The 13,682-nt window shown below is 46.1% G+C and overlaps 1 long non-coding RNA gene across 1 annotated transcript; it reads left to right on the top strand.

Annotated features, from left to right (window-relative positions):
* The first annotated feature begins 4,043 nt into the window (after positions 1-4,043).
* LOC133144796 (uncharacterized) lies at positions 4,044-6,985 on the top strand. The gene is made up of 2 exons (XR_009710771.1): positions 4,044-4,779; positions 4,876-6,985. It is a non-coding gene; the product is annotated as an uncharacterized LOC133144796 (long non-coding RNA).
* Positions 6,986-13,682: the final 6,697 nt, after the last annotated feature.

Genomic DNA, 13,682 nt, shown 5'->3' with positions numbered 1-13,682 from the left:
TTCAAGCTGGACACTGGTGCTGACGCTAATGTGCTGCCCAGGCAGCTATACCAGCAGCTACCAGGTCCCGTTCAGCTGCGTCCAACAAAGACTATGTTGATAGCTTTTGGAGGGGCACGCCTGACAGCAGATGGTGTTGCATCTTTAGAATGCAGAACGTCTAAACGCAAGGCTGTGCTGGACTTCCACGTGAGTAGCCAAGCAGACAAGCCAATTCTAGGAGGGGAGGCTTGTGAAGAGCTGCAACTGGTGAAGAGGATGGGGTCGCTCGCGGCAAAGGCTCCACAACAACAACAACCGCCAGCCACCAAAGAGGAGCTACTACTAAGATATGCTGATGTATTCACAGGATTGGGGGAATTTCCTGGAGTTCATCACATACACGTCGACCCCAGCGTCACTCCTGTGATTCACGCATGCAGGAATGTACCCCTCTCCATCATGGATGCGCTGAAAGTGACAATCAAAGACTTACAAAACAGAAAAGTGATAACACCGGTGAATGAACCAACAGAATGGGTGAACAGTCTTGTTGCCACTAAGAAAAAGAACGGGTCGCTGAGGGTGTGTTTGGATCCTTGCAACCTGAATGAGGCAGTCAAGCGCCAGCATTACTCCATTCCTACTCCTGAAGATGTGCGCAGCAGACTGGCTGGAAAATCCGTCTTCTCCATCTTGGATGAGAAGGATGGGTACTGGCAGATCAAGCTAGATGAGCCATCATCTAAGCTCTGCACCTTCAACACGCCGTGGGGACGCTTTCGCTTCCTCAGGCTACCATTTGGGATTAAGTCGGCCAGTGAAGTCTTTCAACAAAAGAATTGTGAGACCTTCGGCGACATTCCAGGTGTGTACGTCATAGCAGACGACATGATTATAGCAGCATCGTCAGAGCAAGAACATGATGAAATCCTGCAGAAAGTAATGGAGAGAGCAAAGTCTGCCAATGTGAAATTTAACAAAGACAAAATCCAGTTCAAAGTGAACACAGTAAAATATATGGGACACATCATCACGGCAGCAGGACAGAGGGCTGATGACGCCAAGATCAAAGCGATTGTCGACATGCCGACCCCGGACGACAAACAAAGTCTCCAACGCCTGCTGGGAATGACAAAATTCCTGGCGCAGTACATACCAAATGAAGCCTCACTCACGGCACCCCTCAGACAGCTGCTAAAGAAGGACGTAGCATGGCAGTGGTGCCCACACCACAGCGCAGCACTACAGACGCTGAAGTCTACCCTCACACAAGCGCCTGTTCTGAGGTACTACGATCACAAGCAGCCGCTGACTCTGCAAGCAGATTCCTCAAAGGATGGGCTGGGAGCCTGTCTGCTGCAGGATGGCCACCCGGTGTGCTATGCATCAAGAGCGCTCACGGACACTGAAAAAAGATATGCGCAAATCGAGAAAGAGTTACTTGCCATAGTGTTTGCTGCTAAAAGGTTTCACCAGTATGTTTACGGAAGAACAGTAACAGTGCAGTCTGATCACAAACCTTTGGAGGTCATTGTGCGCAAACCACTGAGCAAAGCGCCAGCACGGCTGCAAGGGATGCTTCTACAACTACAGAGGTATGATTTGAATGTGACATATACACCAGGCAAACACATGTACATCGCGGACACGCTCTCACGCGCCACAGCGTGCAATGACAGTGGCAATCTCAATGAGAACCCTTGTGATGAGAGAGTTGTGTATGCCTTGGAAGCCACAGACGCGTTGAGTAACGAAACACTTAGCCAGCTGAAATCAGCAACGGCAGCAGATGGCGTGTTACAAGCTGTATGTGAGAGACACTTGAAGGGTTGGCCCATGAAAAAGAAAAGTCTGGACAGTAAACTACACAGTTACTGGCCAATGAGGGACAATATCAGCATCGTGAATGACATTGTGATGGTCGGAGACAAAATCATAATACCCGAGTGCTTCAAGAGAGTGATTTTGGAGAAGCTGCACCTTGCACACCAAGGCGTGCAGCGTACTAAAGCTAAAGCGAGAAAAGTCCTTTACTGGCCTGGCATGACACGAGACATAGAGACAATGGTGGAAAAATGTGTGCAGTGCCAGCAGCTACAGCCCAGACACCAGGCTGAGCCACTCATTCCACACCAGGTTCCTGAACTGCCATGGATGAAAGTTGGAGCTGACATCTTCGAGCTGCATGGTCAGTCATACCTGCTGTTGGTGGATTACCTGACAAAATATCCAGAAGTGCTCAACCTGACTGATAAAACAGCTCGCACGGTGATTCAGAAGATGAAGTCTGTCTTTGCCAGACATGGGATACCTAAGGAGGTAGTGAGTGATCATGTCCCATTCGCCAGCTATGAGATGCAGTCATTTGCAGCTTCATGGGAGTTCAAGCTCACACACTCCAGCCCAGGTTTTCCCTCTTCAAATGGAATGGCGGAGCGGGCCATAAAGACGGTAAAACACGCGCTGAAGAAAGCAGTGCAGACTGGCACTGACCCACATCTAGTGTTGCTGTCGCTGAGAAACACACCGGTGACAGGACTAAACCTGACACCTGCACAAATGTTGATGGGTAGAGTCCTGCGCAGCACACTTCCATGTTCCAGTGCTGTGCTGAAACAGTCATCCCCACAGCATATTCTCGAAAGAATACAGGACTTGCAGTCCCGGCAAAAGCAACACTACGACCAGCGTGCAAAGCAACTGCCAGTGCTGACCCCAGGAGACACGGTGCACATGCAGACGCGACGCGGCTGGGAGCCAGCGGTTGTCATCAGGCAGCGAGATGAACCACGCTCCTACACTGTACAGACACCGGCAGGGAGGACACGCAGGAGGAACAGGCGACATCTGAGAAAGATACACCCAAGCCTGTTCAAAGACTCTCACCCTGATGAACATTTGGACTCTGAGTTTCAACATACTCAGGCTACTGCAACAGTGGACTCACCACCACTGGAACCGGTACCACGCAACCCTTGTCCTGTGCCTGTGGACAGCATGCCCACATGCTATACCAGGAGTGGCAGAGCAGTTAGGCGCCCTGCCAGGTACACTGAATGACAAAGTGATGTTGTTACTCAATGTTAAGAAAGAAAGTGATGGAGAAATTAAAGTGTGGATGTTTTGTGTTTATCGTGAAGTGTTATAAAATGTTATAGGTTCGGAAGGAAAAAAAAAAAAAGATTGTTGAAAGCCATTTGGGTTGTTGAAACATGATTTGTTTGTAATTGATATATGCATGTCGAAATTGTGATCAATGTTGATACCAAAGAGTTAAGGTAACCGATACTAGATAAGCTACTTCTCAGTTGGAAAAGAGGGATGTGGTAGATTGGAATGGAGCACTCGGTGCTCGACTGTGTGGTCTGTCTGTATTGAGAGTTGGGGAGATGTTGACTGAGCGGGCAGTAAAAGATCGACTTGTACTGCATCCTTGCCTCCGTGTATTATTGGTGAAACAACCAGTAAGCAACCCACGGTTAGTGACAACACTACAACAGTGTATCAGAGCATAAAGCCACAACACCGGTGGGCCACGCCGCGACAAGTGCTACTCCCAACTGCTATGGGTTACAGACGGAGAAGAAGATGAGGGTAGCTCGAGGGGACTCCAATTCAACTCCACATTTGAATATTAAGCAGCTGGAACAAAGGGCCCTGACCAGTGATGCATCATCCCCTAAATAGATAATCTTGGGAGCAAGTGAGAGCGGTCCAATAGACGTTTGGTCCGTGTGGGCCCCTTGCGCCCCTCCCTTCCGCGTCTGCGTGCCGGTCCCGGTGGCCGCGACAGCGGTTGGCCGGCTGTCAGCACTCGTTCGGCCGTGGGAAAGTTCCCCCCGGCCGGCGCTGATAACCAATCAGAAGCCGGCGGCCGTCTCCTCCGGCTCTGCTCTGAATGAAGCAATTGGTCGGCGGGGCGACGGGCCGTCTGCGAGCGAGCGTGTGAACGTGTAATCCAATACTACTCACTCACGCACGCGCACACACGCACGCACACGCGCAGGCAGGCAGGCAGGCAGGCAGGCAGGCAGGCAGGCAGGCAGGCAGGCAGGCAGGCAGGCAGGCAGGCAGGCAGGCAGCAGAGACGGGAGCGCCGATGCAACCGGAGGAAGCCGGCACGTCCCGGACTCCCCCCCACAGGAACTCAATGATGCCTCGTTGTCTAACAGCGACTTTGCGGTGTTTGAACACAAGAGGGGGGCCTCGTGTTCCCACGGGGGGGGGGGGGGGGGGTCCCTGAATTTGAAAACAATCCATAGCAGAGTTTGCACAGGTTGTTGGTTGGGAACGTAAAAAATGCACACGCTTGTCACAATCAACACAGGTGTGTGCGTGAGCGAGCAGGAAGAAGTAGCTGAATGTTTTGAGGGAGGGGCTCATTTGTTGTATTTCAAGTTCAGCCAGAGTTCCCACGCTGTTATTTTCTGCCCCTCCACTCTTTGTTCTGGCGCCTCATCACATATCGTGATTAGTCGGGCTGCCCTTTGAAGGTGAGGTACACCCCCTTCGGCCTCAGCCTCCCCCTCCCCATGCGTCTGTCTGCAAATCAGGCCACCAACCCAAATTGCACTCCAGACAATAGCGGTTTCTGAGACGTTTGGGCGTCTGGATCTAATCTTGGCCTTTTTATTTTGTATGCTTCAAGGCGACCTGAGACACGTGATGAGCTTTGATTTTGAAAGGTCATCAGGTTCCACTTTGAAGGGGTAACAAACGTCCATATTCAATAAAACAGGCTTACTCAAAGGCAACTACATATTTCCACAAAAAAACATCCCAACTTTCAATCTTGAGGTGACGTAATGCCGCATGACTCCTGCAGTTTTTCACAATAGAGAGTTCAATATTTGTTCTCACTGCTAATTGTTTGTTTTGCTTCGGACCTCCTAGCAAAAAGCGACGAGGATGACGGATGACGAGTGATGCCGATGACTGACCTTCAGGAAGTCGCCCTAACCTTAAAAACGGCGAATGCTAATTGAAGCGTCTGAGAGGCGAGCACTGACGTTTTCCTGTCGTTTCGCCAGAGGAAATACGACGTCTGACACTGAGTTTGTGCAACTGGTTTCTGTGACGACAGCCCCTTTCACACATCTTACCGCCCATATTGCTATCCTGGAGACGCTTGATTATTCGTCAAAGGCAAGCGAGCATTTTTATGGCTTCGAAGGTATATACCAGTGGTGGCCAACCCGCGGCTCGCGAGCCGCATGCGGATCTTTGGCTGGTTTCATGCGTTTTTTTTACGTTCATATCAACATTTGTGTTTATTTTTCGTGCGTATTTGCTTTGCTTGAGTTCAATATGGTATTTTGGTCAAACGCGCGTGAGGTGTAATCCCACAAAGTAGGAGGGACAAACCCATTTGAGGAGTGCCAATTTCGCTCTCAAAATGGCAAGGAAAAAATGCACAGCTAAACGAATATATGACGATGAACACAGGGCAGAGCGATTGGTTTTGCTGGCTTTTTAATGAATGGCGACTGTGACTACGGGGGCCCATTAAGCGTCTTTGGGTTCTTGAAAAGCGCTATACAAATATAATGAATTATTATTATTATTATTATTAGGTCCAGAAAAGCTGACAAGACGCTAAGCCAGGGGTGGTCAATAGGGGTGTAACGATTCATCGATACACATCGATTAATCGATATAATGCTCTACGATTTATTGGCATTAGGGGTGTAAATCGCGGGTTTTGTCACGATACGATATAATATCGATACAAAGAACTACGATACGATATTTGCCGATATCTTAAAGCCTGCTGCGATTCATTCACGATATATCGCGATATAGTGCTCTACGATCGATTTTTTTTTTTTTTTTTAATAAAAAATATAGAACAATATCCTGATTTGTAACAATTCATACGCAAATCAACAAGGTACTGCAAACTCTTTATTTAGGAAATTACAAGAGTATTGCAGTATACAAAGTGCTTATTTTAACACTGAATTTTGATGTCGTGTTTTTTCTTTAAATGTGCGGCGAGATTTGTGCTCCCTGAATATTTTATCACCGCATGGCAGGATTTACAAACTGCACGTGTCTTGTCGGTTGAGCCATCTTTTCTTTGGAATCCAAAGTGCTTCCAAACGAATGACTTGAAGCCTAAAGGGGAGCAAATCTCCTCGTCTTTTTGGACACTAGCCATAGCACCAGCCCAGGAGCCGCGTACTAGTTGTCGACTCCCCTTTCACGTGCCTGCTCTGCTCACAACACAACAACGCCGGGCGCACTGCTCCCGGAAAGAGGAAGCAAGCAACAATAAACTGGATTTCAAAATAAAGTTGCGTCTAATGTCCGCGGGCAAACACGGCGATATAAATCGATGTTTACGTTTAGCATCGATGCCAATAAATCGTAGAGCATTACCGTTTTTTTCCGTGTATAGTGCGCCCCCATGTATAATACGCACCCTAAAAATGGCATGCTGATGCTGGAAAAAAGCCTGTACCCATGTATAATACGCACCCAATTTTTATGAATTTTTTTAATGAATTTTTTTATTTTTATTTTTTTAAGTCCCAATGATCGTCACACACGCAGGGAGGCAATGGGTCCCATTTTTATAGTCTTTGGTATAGTCTTAACTAGGCTGGATGTAATTTTTTTTGTGGCGTTGATTTCTCCGACTGCCAGTAAACGCACCACCGCGCTCCGTGCGCGCACGGGAAAGAGGCGGCTCTGTATGGGAGAGACGTTGAAGAGGAATAAAAACACCCTTGGAAACCAAAACTTGCCCCTCGTCGTGACTCGGAGCCGCAACAAATGTTTCGGATTTGTATAGGGTACATTGTGACAGACAGCAAACGAGCAGGTGATCGAGCAAGCGTCTGATACGAGAGCATTGCGGTCGTATGGAGCGTGTTTGAAGTGAACAGCAGAGACGAAAGGAACAAGGCAAAGTGTTGTGAAATAAAATATGACCGACCTGTAATACGCATTTTGTTATTTGCTGATTGAAACTGCTAATTAAACTGTGAACTGAAACTAATAGGTGGAGAACTGAACTCTCGCTCTTTATAGAGCTGACGTGTCTTGCGCATCCGTTCTGCGCATCTGTAATGGCGGCCTCCGTATGATACCCGGTGTGCGTGTGTGCGCGTGTGTGCGAGAGCGAGAGAGAGCGAGAGAGAGAGCGCGAGAGAGAACGCTCAACCGTGGCGCGCCGCCGACCGCGCATTATTGTGACAGAGCCGTCGCTGAAATTTAGAAGATATTTTTAAAGTCCTGATGTACTTTCTAAAATTTAAGTGGACCTCAGTGCGCACTGCGCAGGGAGCTTAATTTGGTGCGGTCGCGCAACCGCAGCGCGCCGGGCGCTCACTGTCGCATTGCTTAAAGAGCGCCTTTGTGTTTTAGGATGAACAGCAGAGACGAAAGGAACAAGGCAAAGTGTTGTGAAATAAAATATTACCTGTAATACGCATTTTGTTATTTGCTGATTGAAACTGCTAATTAAACTGTGAATTGAAACTAATAGGAAGAAAACAACTCTCGCTCTTAATATAGCTGACGTGTCTTGTGCATCCGTTCTGCGCATCTGTAATGGCGGCCTCCGTATGACGTCCGGTCCGCGATGGAGATAAAAAACAAACAATATTTGACAATAACACACCATCAAGGATTGCACCATCGCATCAAACGATGTGTCGTCAATTATGGATTTTTTTGACTAAGTGTGTTGGGACAGGATGGCTGAATGCGATGCGCGATTGACAACAAACAACAAGAAAGGTGATTACAAGTTTTATTTCGGGGGAGATTTGTCATGTCTCGTCCCCAGTTTTGCTATGTGTCTAGGTTGCCATAGTTTCTGTTCGCGTCGCTCCTCTCTTCCTGTGTCACCTCAATCGATGTAACGTGTTTTGTATTTAAGTCCTGTCTGCCCCTCGCTCACCGTCGGATCATTGCATGTGTTACTGTCATGATGTCTGTTTGCTTTCTGTTCCTGTCTTTGGTAATGTCACCCTGTCTTTTTGTTCCACGACTTTGTCGGTCAGTCCTGTTGTTGGTTTTGTTTTCTAAAAAAAAAAAAAAAAAAAAAAAAAAATTAAAAAAAAAAAATTTAAAAATTTTTTGTACCCATGTATAATGCGCACCCCAGATTTTAGAACAATAAATTCGTTAAATTTTGCGCACTATACACGGAAAAAAACGGTATATCGATTAATCGATGTGTATCGAGTAGGGGTGTAAATCGCGGGTTTTGTCACGATACGATATAATATCGATATAAAGAACTACGATACGATATTTGCCGATATCTCAAATCCTGCTGCGATTCATTCACGATATATCGCGATATAGTGCTCTACGATCGATTTTCTTTTTTTAATAAAAAATATAGGACAATATCCTGATTTATAACAATTCATACGCAAAATCAACAAGGTACTGCAAACTCTTTATTTAGGAAATTACAAGAGTATTGTAGTATACAAATTGCTTACTTTAACACTGAACTTTGATGTGTTTTTTCTTTAAATGTGCGGCGAGATTTGTGCTCCCTGAATATTTGATCACCGCATGGCAGGATTTACAAACTGCACGTGTCTTTTCCGTTGAGCCATCTTTTCTTTGGAATCCAAAGTGCTTCCAAAGAATGACTTGAAGCCTAAAGGGGAGCAAATTTTTTCGTCTTTTTGGACATTAGCCATAGCACCAGCCCAGGAGCCGCGTACTAGTTGTCGACTCCCCTTTCATGTGCAGCAACGCCGCGGCGCGTACTGCCCCCGGAAAGAGGAAGCAAGCAACAATGAACTGGATTTCAAAATAAAGTCGCGTTAATGTCCGAGGTCAAACACGGCGATATAAATCGATGTTTACCTTTAGCATCGATGCCAATAAATCGTAGAGCATTATATCGATTAATCGATGTGTATCGATGTATCGTTACACCCCTAGTATCGAGGTATCGTTACACCCCTAATTGGCATCAATGCTAAAGGTAAACATCGATTTATATCGCCGTGTTTGACCTCGGACATTAGACGCGACTTTATTTTGAAATCCAGTTCATTGTTGCTTGCTTCCTCTTTCCGGGAGCGCACTGCGCGTGTTGTGTTGTGAGCAGAGCACGCACGTGAAAGGGGAGTCGACAACTAGTACGCCGCTCCTGGGCTGGTGCTATGGCTAGTGTCCAAAAAGACGAGGAAATTTGCTCCCCTTTAGGCTTCAAGTCATTCGTTTGGAAGCACTTTGGATTCCAAAGAAAAGATGGCTCAACGGACAAGACACGTGCAGTTTGTAAATCCTGCCATGCAGTGATCAAATATTCAGGGAGCACAAATCTCGCCGCACATTTAAAGAAAAAACACGACATCAAAGTTCAGTGTTAAAATAAGCACTTTGTATACTACAATACTCTTGTAATTTCCTAAATAAAGAGTCTGCAGTACCTTGTTGATTTTGCGTATGAATTGTTGTATATCAGGTTATTGTTCTATATTTTTTATTAAAAAAAAAAAAATCGATCGTAGAGCACTATATCACGATATATCGTGAATGAATCGCAGCAGGCTTTAGGATATCGGCAAATATCGTATCGTAGTTCTTTGTATCGATATTATATCGTATCGTGACAAAACCCGCGATTTACACCCCTAATCGTGATATATCGTGAATGAATCGCAGCAGGCTTTAAGATATCGGCAAATATCGTATCGTAGTTCTTTGTATCGATATGATATCTTATTGTGACAAAACCCGCAATTTACACCCCTAGTGGTCAACCCGGCCAAAATGGCAAGGAAAAAATGCACAGCTAAACGAATATATGACGATGAACACAGGACGTTTTTAACAGAGTTAAAGTTGTTTTTTGTTGAACGCTATGGCAAGCCATTCTGGCTGATATGTCGGACGTCATTAGCGCATTTAAAAGCTTCAAATGTTCAGCGCCACTTCAGCTCACTTCATGCCAATATTGATAAGGACTTTGCAAAAGGGACTGAATTTCGCAAGCACAAATTTGGACACTTTGAAAAGTCAGGCAGAAAAATAGGTACAGTTTTTCAAAAAAATTACGAAGCACTCAGAGACTGTCACACTTGCATTGTTTCAACTGGCTTGGAACATTGCACGGGCTAAAAAGCCATGCAATGAAGTGGAGTTCGTTAAAATATGCCTCAGTGACGTTATTGAAATCTTGTCTCCTGAAAACGACAAACTAAAACGAATGGTCTGTCCCGCCACACATAGTAAGTGAAAAAACTTATGTTTTTGTTTGTGGAATTTGTTGAACTGAGACTTTGTCTGTGTGAGACAATGCACACAATGTTCATTGTTGAAAATGTGGTCTTTGGTCTGTGGTTTTAGTACTGTAGGAGTCAATTTGTCATTATCATGTTGGTGCGTGACAAAATAATGTCACACAATAAATTTGGCTGAGCAGAGGTGTGTGTGTGTGTGTGTGCGCGCATGCGTGTGTGTGTGTGCGTGTGTGTGTGTGGGGGGGGGGGGTTGTCATGTGTGCTCATGTGTATGATGTGGCTCTTTGCGATGACACAGTAAAAAATGTGGCTGTTAGTCTCTGACTGGTTGGCCACCCCTGGTATATACTATATAGCATCAGAGTGGCAACATAGGCTGGACTCCATCAGTTTAGCATTTACGCAAAACTCGAGCATTTTTACCCTGGTGGCTCATCAACCAACAAAAATGTAGTGAAGCAACAAGTGGCTGACAAATGCTAACATGCTAATGCTAAGGTGGCGGTAGCAATGGCGCCTGCAGGCAAAACAATATGTGGAGGTTACTTATTGTTTCGCAAACTCGCTTGTTCCTCCTAAAGAAAGCGGCGCCTAATTCTGCTAGACGTGTGTGACACCACACCGTTGCACGTGTTTATGTGACTCATATTGTCCTTTGTAATGTTGGGTGCTGAGGGGTCATTGTTCAATTTGTCGCTTCCCTATTGGCACTGTTAGCTGGTGCCCTAATATTAACACACACACATGCACGCACGCACGCACGCACACACATGCTGGTATTGAGGAAGTGGCAAGCTGACACTTCCGCTTAGTTGTTAGTTACCGTTTTTTTCGTGTATAATGCGCCCCCATGTATAATACGCAACCTAAAAATGGCATGTTGATGCTGGAAAAAAGCCTGTACACATGTATAATACGCACCCAATTTTTTTTTTTTTCGTTTTTTTTTTTTTAAGTACCAATGATCGTCACACACGCAGGGAGGCAATGGGTCCCATATTTATAGTCTTTGGTATGGTCTTAACTAGGCTGGATGTATTTTTTTTTGTTGGCGATGATTTCTCCAACTGCCCGTAAAGGCACCACCGCGATCAGTGCGGACATGTGAAAAAAGCGTGCGGATATGTGAAAAAGGCGGCTCTGTATGGGAGAGAAGTTGAAGAGGAATAAAAACACCCTTGGAAACCAAAACTTGCCCCTCGTTGTGACTCGGAGCCGCAACAAATGTTTTGGATTTGTGTAGGGTACATTGTGACAGACAGCAAACGAGCAGGTGATCGAGCAAGCGTCTGATACGAGAGCATTGCGTTCTTATGGAGCGTGTTTGAAGTGAACAGCAGAGACAAAAGGAACAAGGCAAAGTGTTGTGAAATAAAATATTACCTGTAATACGCATTTTGTTATTTGCTGATTGAAACTGCTAATTAAACTGTGAATTGAAACTAATAGGAAGAAAACTGAACTCTTGCTCTTTATATAGCTGACGTGACTTGCGCATCCGTTCTGCGCATCGGATCCATAGTGCGCATGCGCAGTGATACTGCCTCGGTATGACGTCCGGTCCGCGATGGAGATTAAAAAACAAACAGCATTTGACAATAACACGCCATCAAGGATTGCACCATCGCATCAAACGATGTGTCGTCAATTATGAGTTTTACTGACTAAGTGTGTTGGGCAGGATGGCTGAATGCGATGCGCGATTGACAACAAACAAGAAGAAAGGTGATTTCAAGTTTTATTTCGAGGGAGATTTGTCATGTCTCGTCCCCAGTTTTGCTATGTGTCTAGGTTGCCATAGTTTCTGTTCGCGTCGCCCCTCCCTTCCTGTGTCACCTCAATCAATGTAACGGGTTTTGTATTTAAGTCCTGTCTGCCCCTCGCTCGCCGTCGGATCATTGCATGTGTTACTGTCATGATGTCTGTTTGATTTCTGTTCCTGTCTTTGGTAATGTCACCCTGTCTTTTTGTTCCACGACTTTGTCGGTCAGTCCTGTTGTTGGTTTTGTTGTACCATGATTTTCTTTAAAAATAAAAATAAAAAAAATAAATAAAAAAATAAAAAATGTAAAAAATTTGTACCCATGTATAATGCGCACCCCAGATTTTAGGACAATAAATTAGTTAAATTTTGCGCATTATACACGGAAAAAAACGGTAATTCAAAAGCTGCGGCATTCAGGATGAGGGGAAATCCTTTTTTAAAAATTTGAATTGGTTTTTAAATGGATTATATTCATGATCATTTCTTGGGGGGAAAACTCAAAATGTTTTTTAAGGCTAGTATGGCGGGGGTTTTCCTATGGCACGTGCGCGTTGACGTCTAATCCGTCATGTTGAGCCGCTAATTCAGCCTGAACGGCGGGTGCAGCTTTTAGCGTTTGATACTTGGCCTGCTGGCCTCGGTGGGAACGGCGGCAGAGGTAGGCGGGAGAAGAAGAAGGAGAAAAATGCCACGCTGGGGCGAAAGCGGGGGGTCGTCGCTCCTTCTGACCCCGGTAATGGCGACGGGTCAGACGAGCCCCTGGGAACCAAAACAATGCCCGTCAAATTCTGTGTTGCGTGTGTTCGATATGAATGCGATTACATGTCACGTCGTGTTATTTTTTATTTTTTTTTATACCAACCGCAAAAGAAAAGCTCAGCATATGCTGTCTGGTGGCATTCTCAATTCTTCCAGATTTGAGGAGGCCGCAGACCTGGTTTGATTTTTTTTCTTCTTCTCCTTCTAAACCTTCGAAGCGTCTTTCATCAGCCTCGATTGTCTGTCTCCCCCGCCTCATCCCCCTTTTTTGTTTCTCTCCAGAGGGTTTGCGTAGACATTTCCCAACAATGGCGATGATTAGCGTAGTCTTGTGATGTCTGATCCCACCTCGCCGTGTCCCCTCGTCCCCCCGTACCCCAGTCCGTGGGAGAAAAGGCGGGTAAATCCTGTCTGATTCTGATTGGTGTGCGACGTGTCAAACCACTTTTGGCTTCTCTTGAGATGACATGTGCTCCCCACATGGACAAACATGCCACGCACACACACATACACCTTCCCACAATCAAGCAGGGGCATACAACACGACACTCGAGATAAAGGGAGTCATGTCAGGGGTTGTGTCCCCACACAGCAAAAGACAAGGAAACGCACGCACGCATGCATGGAAACACACACACGCACGTGCACGCACGCACGCACACACACACGCACGCACGCACGCACGCACGCACACACACACGCACACACACACTCAACAGCGACACGTCGGGAGTGCATTGGTGACAAGAAGACACGTCCGGAGTGCATCGGTGACAAGAGGACACCAAACACACACTCAAAGACAGACGCTTGACTGCTTGAGCCTTTGTGCCAACAAGCGTGGAAAGACCAGAACACACACACATACTCGTGAGAATATCGGGGGAGGTGGCATGCAGTGTGTGCGTACGGAACAACGGCTGGCAGCTATCGGCACAGCTGTCCGCTACACA

Source organism: Syngnathus typhle, linkage group LG20 (assembly GCF_033458585.1).
Source record: "Syngnathus typhle isolate RoL2023-S1 ecotype Sweden linkage group LG20, RoL_Styp_1.0, whole genome shotgun sequence".
NCBI classification, from domain to species: domain Eukaryota; kingdom Metazoa; phylum Chordata; class Actinopteri; order Syngnathiformes; family Syngnathidae; genus Syngnathus; species Syngnathus typhle.
Note: the sequence above shows the minus strand (reverse complement) of the source record. Positions and strands in the feature narration are given on the sequence as shown.